Source organism: Schistocerca cancellata, chromosome 6, assembly GCF_023864275.1.
Source record: "Schistocerca cancellata isolate TAMUIC-IGC-003103 chromosome 6, iqSchCanc2.1, whole genome shotgun sequence".
NCBI classification, from domain to species: domain Eukaryota; kingdom Metazoa; phylum Arthropoda; class Insecta; order Orthoptera; family Acrididae; genus Schistocerca; species Schistocerca cancellata.
Window position 1 is genome coordinate 428,397,395 of NC_064631.1, and position 7,041 is coordinate 428,404,435.

Consider the following 7,041-nt stretch of genomic DNA (forward strand, 5'->3'; position numbering starts at 1 on the left):
TTGTTTTCCTGTTTTCGCATCCCGCGACTGTCTGTGTCAATTTCTAATTCTTGTAAGAGTCCCTGAAAGGCTTCAATGTCGTCTTTGCAACGTCCTGCCAAAATAATATGTCGTAAATGTTAAGGCAATTTGATTAAGCAAATGCGGATGAGCTCTGAGGGGCTGTATGGGTTTCACAGGTACTGATTCTTGTGCAACATGTCTTCAAAATATTTCACAAGACTGGAAAATTCAGATTGTTCGAAATGTTTCATCATTATGACGCTATGCTTTATTCGGTCTTGTGTAGCTTGAGACCAATATGCTGAGAGGAAGGCATTATAAAATTCTCCTTCACTGTGACAATCGTGAATGACCGATCGCATTCTTACAGCTGGTTCATTCTCCAAGTAGCCACACATAAATTCTAACCTGTGCTCCAATGACCAGTTGGGAGGAAAACAATGAGAAAATTGATGAAGCCATGCTTGTGGATGAATGTCGTTGCCAGAATTCTTAAATGTTTTGAATTTACGTGTAGTAATGAACAGCTTATAGTCGAAATCATCGTGTCGGCGAGTCGCACATCGCTCATTGTTACTTCGTTTCGGCGGTTCCATCTCAAAATCCAATGCACCTTGCCAATTTCTTTCATAATTTCCGAAGTGTCCTGTGTTATTATTTTGTGGTTGTTCCATATTTCTATGTCCCTCTTCCCGTACTGGAGCGCGAGTGTCCTCTGAAATATGTAATTCTTGTATTACCTGCGTCAACTGATCTTGTACTTCACGGATTTCTCTTTTGTACTGTGTATTGATTTGATTTTGATTTTGTTTGAATTTTCTAATTTGTTCATACTCTTCTGTGTCAGTGAAGGCTACGGGTCTTGTGTCATTCAGATCATCATCTACCTTTGTAGATAAGTTAGTGACCTGATCCGAAAGTTCGGCTACTTTCTCCAATAGTGAACACATTTCCTCAGTGTGTTTTTCTGAACCAAGTTTCAGAGTGTCCATTTGTGTTGAAATCGAATCTACTGTGTCCTTTAAGTTATCCTGAGTTTTTGCAAGTTGCGTAACCGAATCGGTAGATGCAACTGAGTCAATTTTAGCCCACAAGGTCTCATGATTTTCATGAACAATGGTTTGCAGTTCTTTTATGGCTGCTTCATGATTTTGTAATGCATTTTCATGCCGCGAAAAAATAGGTTAAAAATGCTCGCAAATTTGTGTTTTTACGTCATTACAGACTTTTTGACATTTCGATTCAATGTTATGTAACTCAGTAGTTAAATCTTCACGTGTTTGTTCAAGCGTGATGTGAAGATTTTGTTCCATTCCGTCTAACTGTTGCTGTGTTTGTCTCTGGTGTTGTTCCATTGTGTCTAACTGTTGCTGTGTTTGTCTCTGGTGTTGTTCAATTGTGTCTAACTTTTGAAGCCTTTGTCCCATTTGTCTCTGATTTTGTTCCATTTGTTGCATTAATTGCAATAATAATGGAATCTGTTTCTCTATGCTTTCTGGCAGTGCATTTTCACCGGCAACATTCACATTTTGACAAGCAGAAAATGTGTCTTGACTCATTTGAGAAAATGGTGAGGACGCAAAACCTGAATCTACAGTATTTGCAAAATTGTGTCCTATCATTTCGGATTCCTGAGGCGAGCTGTTGCTGAGCGATCGATCGATAATGCTTCCCTGTTCACTAATTGTTTCACTGTCTACACCATTGTTTGCCGCCCACTCCATTTCCCTATGCACAGTTACCAAATTGCTATGTTGAACATTAGTTAATTCATTACATGGTGGCGCTAACACACTACTTTCGTCTTCACTGTCAACGTTTTTCACACGCCATTATTGCCACAATATTTCACACAACAACACAGAAAAACACAATTTGAAGAGCAAAAATAGGGGAATACATTAACATAGCACTGGAAATAATATCTAGTTAACTGCAAGCGCAGCTGCGAAATACTTGGTGCAAATCTACATGCATGCCACAACTGTTTTACTGTACAACAATGAAAGACTGCAACTACAAAGGAGATTCTCAATACAATTACTCACTAGCAATAAACAAAATCTACACTAATTACACAAACTACAAGAAAAAAATCAGAAGATTCCAGTGAGGTATCCTCGGCTAAGGGTCGGCATACGTAACGTCCCCTTAGAAGAATTTATACAAGACTGTGCTTAAACTGCCACACAATATTTTTAGCGCAACGCAATCTGACTATCAAAGATCCCTGCAAAAGAATGGCCCTGAGTAACATTAACCTATACGTTTCACAAATCACTTACCTCACCAAAAATCTTCCTTACTCGAACTACTGCAAATCAGCGAGCGCCACTACTGCCAGCTAAATAAAAGATTCAAACTACGGAAGGCACTAACTACTGATAGGGATAGTTAGCAAATGAAAGATTTTAATGGAGAACGAACAATGTATTTACCGTAATATCATCACAAGTCATAATATATGTAATTTCAAAACTCCGCCATCTCTCTCCTCACATCCACCACTGCTGGCGGCTCACCTCTAACTGCGCAACGCTACGCGCTGTTCACATCCAGCTGCCCAACACTACAATGGCAGACAACAATGCAAACTAGCCACAGACTGCACACAGCACAGCCAGTGATTTTCATACAGAGCGCTACGTAACGTTGCCAATAAGAAAGCATAAACAGCCTACTTAACCAATTACAGGCCGTGCGGAGAGGCCGCGCGGTTTGAGGCGCCATGTCTCCGACTGCGCGGCCCCTCCCGCCAGAGGTTCAAGTCCTCCATCGGGCATGTGTGTGTGTGTGTGTGTGTGTGTGTGTGTGTGTGTGTGTGTGTGTTGTTCTTAGCATTAAGTTAGTTTAAGCAGTGTGTAAGTCTAGAGACCGATAACCTCAGCAGTTTGGTCCCTTAGGAATTCACACAAATTTCAACACTTTTTTGTAGAATTAGACAGAACACAGCTGTCCACCGTAGATTGTTAATGCTCTGTACCAGCCACAATCATATGTGACTGTGCAGCGGTTGGTCAAAGATATGGAAACACGGTGAGAAATGCACGCATGAACATAAATGCAGATGCTAGCCAAGTCTTCGGGTCGCACTGTTGTGTGTGAATACGAACGGCACCTGTGCGTTGCACGCCTCAGTCGTGGCTAGAACAGTGCTCTGTTTTGTTGTGAACGCATCGTGTCGGAGTTCTTTGCATTCGAACGTGGTGCTCGTATCGTTGGTGCTTCCGTAAACAAGGCAGCCGAATTGACTGATATTTCAAGAGACATCGTATCGAGAGTTTATACCGCATAGAGGGAAAGAGGAAAAAATATCATCCTCTAAGCTACAACGTGAACGAACGTGACAGACGGTCTGAAAACACACAGCTTTGCTTTCACAAACTGCATTAGGATTGTGCACACTCGGCTGTGGGGTGAGATCGCGGACCGAAGAGGGTAACAACAAAAGCATCATTCACAGTTAAAACGAATACAACACTTTATTTGATAAAATATGCAGGAGAATGTAACAAGACATTAAAACATTGAAGCTTGGTTAGTCAGTGAGATGACAGTGACGAATTATTGCGAGAAAATCTTACTACAATTGTTTGGCTTATTTATCATAAATGGTAGAAGCTTCTACTCGAAATTCGAAATTATTTACAGCTGTTATGTTAATGAATTTAACTAATGTAAAAGCAAACAAAATTCAGAACCTTAAAAAATTTGGTCGCTAGTTTCATCAATAAACGAAAAGCTTAACTCTTAAAAAACAACTAACTGAAGAGGTTTGCCAAGAATGTCCATAAATAGAATTAACAACATTAAATAAGATACGACAATAATAGAATGTCTTATCAGATTTCTTTGTTGGCCAAGACTCCGCATAAAGCCCTAGTGACGCAGTCAGGTGGGACGTCGACGCCGCTGCCCGAGAAACAATGGCCGAGTCTGAGCGGCAAGGCAAATTAACAACCGCCCAAAACAGACAGGGCGCTACCGAAATTACTTTAAAATAAAATTAGCGTTAGATTACACAATTACATACCGATTAACACACAAAGCAATACATCGTTAGAAGGAGGTCCAGACAGGGGCGTGTTAGTAAAATGGCCGACCTCAACTGACAACATCTAATTCTAGAGAAGGCCTTTAAGATTTGACAGTAGTCACAATAAAACTGATCTAAGTATTCATAAAAAAAAATCAAGAAATCTTTTTATAACACGTCTAAATATTTCGCCAAGGAGCACCTGTTGCTAATGATAAGCAATTAGAACAATTCGGCCTGAGCTAATGGTCGTTACATAAGGGTACACCGTAGACCACTAGACGCCTAAGTTAACACCATGCACATACCCAGATAGTAGTTTACAGACAACCGTGAACCCACCATATAACAAGCGGCCAGAAAGCTTAATCAATACGCTTACTTGAACCTGCTTACAAAATTAAAAATAATAGATTTCTAAATTTACAGAGTCTTAAAAGTAAGCTACAGTAAGACGGCCGTTGCAGGCTGTACCGAAACTACAAGCAAACAGACAGAATAGTAATTTAGTCTTAAAAATTCACTCTGGCATAGTAGGATTTAAAACTGGCACAACCTATGTCCTATTCTGGTATAATGCCTTGCGTCCCAGTACACGATAACTGCACACAATTTAACGACAGCAAGAGTCACATAAAAGGTCAAAGTTTTAACTCACTAAGGCCAGGTTCGAACATTACATCCTCAACAGGACATCAACTATCGATAATGTAGAACCTTTTTAACCTTTTTTGGCCGCAGATCCACGTTTCATGTTGTCCCTCATGAGCTTACTCCCCGAGACATAACCCGGCAGGCACAAACAGAGGACGCTGCTCAGTCACCGTCGCGTTCCTTGCATACAACTCCGCTGGCCGTCCGAAATACACCCGCCTGCCCAAACACGCTCACGGCTTCACCAATTAACAGCACACCGCGGCCACGTCCTTCACGCCACTGTCCTTCCTCCGACCACTAACTGCTTGGACCCCACCTTCCAACTGCCAATGCTGCGCTGTCGTGCCGCAGAGACGCGCTCGGGCACATCGGCACAATCGATGATAGAGAAATCGAAGCTATCCACACGGCCCATTGTCACTGAAGAGGACTGTGACTAAAAATAGGAGGAAACAGCTGTAGAACAGCCGCTCATACATTTCACAATGCAATGGCCTTACGTGGGAAGAGAAATTTTAATTTTCGCTCTAAGCAATGCCAGCGGTAGTGTTACTAAAAGTTTTCTCCGGTACGGGAATATCGCTGCAGTTTCGCGCCGGTAGACGTCTAGCACAACCATTCCTGCGCTTTTCTAAATTTCTCTCTGCCGGGATCAATTCGAGCACAAGCGCGAATGTACTCACAAGGGAACTCCCAATATCCAAAACCGTGACCACACGTTCATGTAATTCGCTCAGTGGTCCAGATCTTGATCTTGCACCGCTCACTTTTTCTACTTTGCTTCTTTTTTCTCACTAGTGTTCTTTTTCCTGTTTTCATGTGTGATCTGTGTTCAGTTTTCGTCGGGCTATCCACTGAGCCATTTTACCACAAAATCTGAGGGGGGAGCGATGGGGAATTTCCCTTGTCAATAACACAATGCCCGAGACAACACGCACACTGCCGGCCGGAGTGGCCGTGCGGTTCTAGGCGCTACAGTCTGGAACGGAGCGATCGCTACGGTCGCAGGTTCGAATCCTGCCTCGGGCATGAATGTGTGTGATGTCCTTAGGTTGGTTAGGTTTAAGTAGTTCTAAGTTCTAGGCGACTGATGACCTCAGAAGGTACGTCCCATAATGCTCAGAGCCATTTGAACCATTTGATGAATGATGATGAAGACACCCAGTCATCTCGAGGCAGGTGAAAATCCCTGACCCCGCCGGGTATCGAACCCCGGGACCCCGTGTTCGGGAAGGGAGAACGCTACCGCGAGACCACGAGCTGCGTACAGTTATTATTCAATCGTAATAATTGAACTACAGTTTCATGGGGAGAGAATTTAAAATGTGTATTTGTGGAGGGTATAGTGCATTATTTTGTTGTGTTGTATGATGATGATGATGATGATAATGATGATGATGATGATGATAGAAGGAAGTGCTGGCACAGAGTTTACTCCTGTCGAATAGCACTAAGGCGGCTACCGAGCTAAACGTGCACATCCTACGGACGGTTCGCCATCAGCACTGCCGCAGACCCACACTTCATGACGTACTGCGGAGAGATTTGGAGGTTACCCCACGACACACGCGAAAAGACCAGTGATCAGAAAGTTAAGCCACCACTTCTACCACCACTGCTGGATAAATCCTTGCGGTGAAATTTTCATCCACCATGAGGATACAAACCGCTTTATCTCCGATTCAAATGCCACCGCACTGTTGTGCTTTAGTGACCTCGGCTGCAGAGGTTAGTATATTATTGAATAACACCACTAAAGCTCTAGAAATGAAGAAGTATTTTATTTTCCATCTGATGTTTCACATTTTTCTATCAAATTTAAATTTATTGTGAATACTCACACATTCAAGCGAATACCACGTACAAAATAAAAAGATGCTAATTTTATTGAAAATTGCGACTAGTTACTTATTACATAACATTTTCATTTGCATAAGGAATTTAAATAAAAAGAAAAAAATGTTGCTACTAGCGAAATTTGAGCTACCAACTTTTGAAATACTATCCTCTGGCGCTACGCATTCACCTATCGGCAAATTCAGTAGTAAGCTAAAACTGTTTTACAATTGAGAGCGCCGGGAATCTTCTAATATTTTCGAGTATTTTGAGAACTGCATTTAATGCGTTAGGAAAATGATCCCATAAATACGAAGAATATCGAAAATGATCTGTTTGTAAAGCCCTGTTATTAGCCTAGTACGAAGTGTCTGTTTTCCTAGAGTCTGTATTTGCATCCCAGCACGCGAAAATCACGTCTGCTAATTTCATATGCGTCACAACTCCACTTCGCTAATGGCGATCGACTGTACACTTCAACTTGTAGACATAGAAGACTGATTTACGCA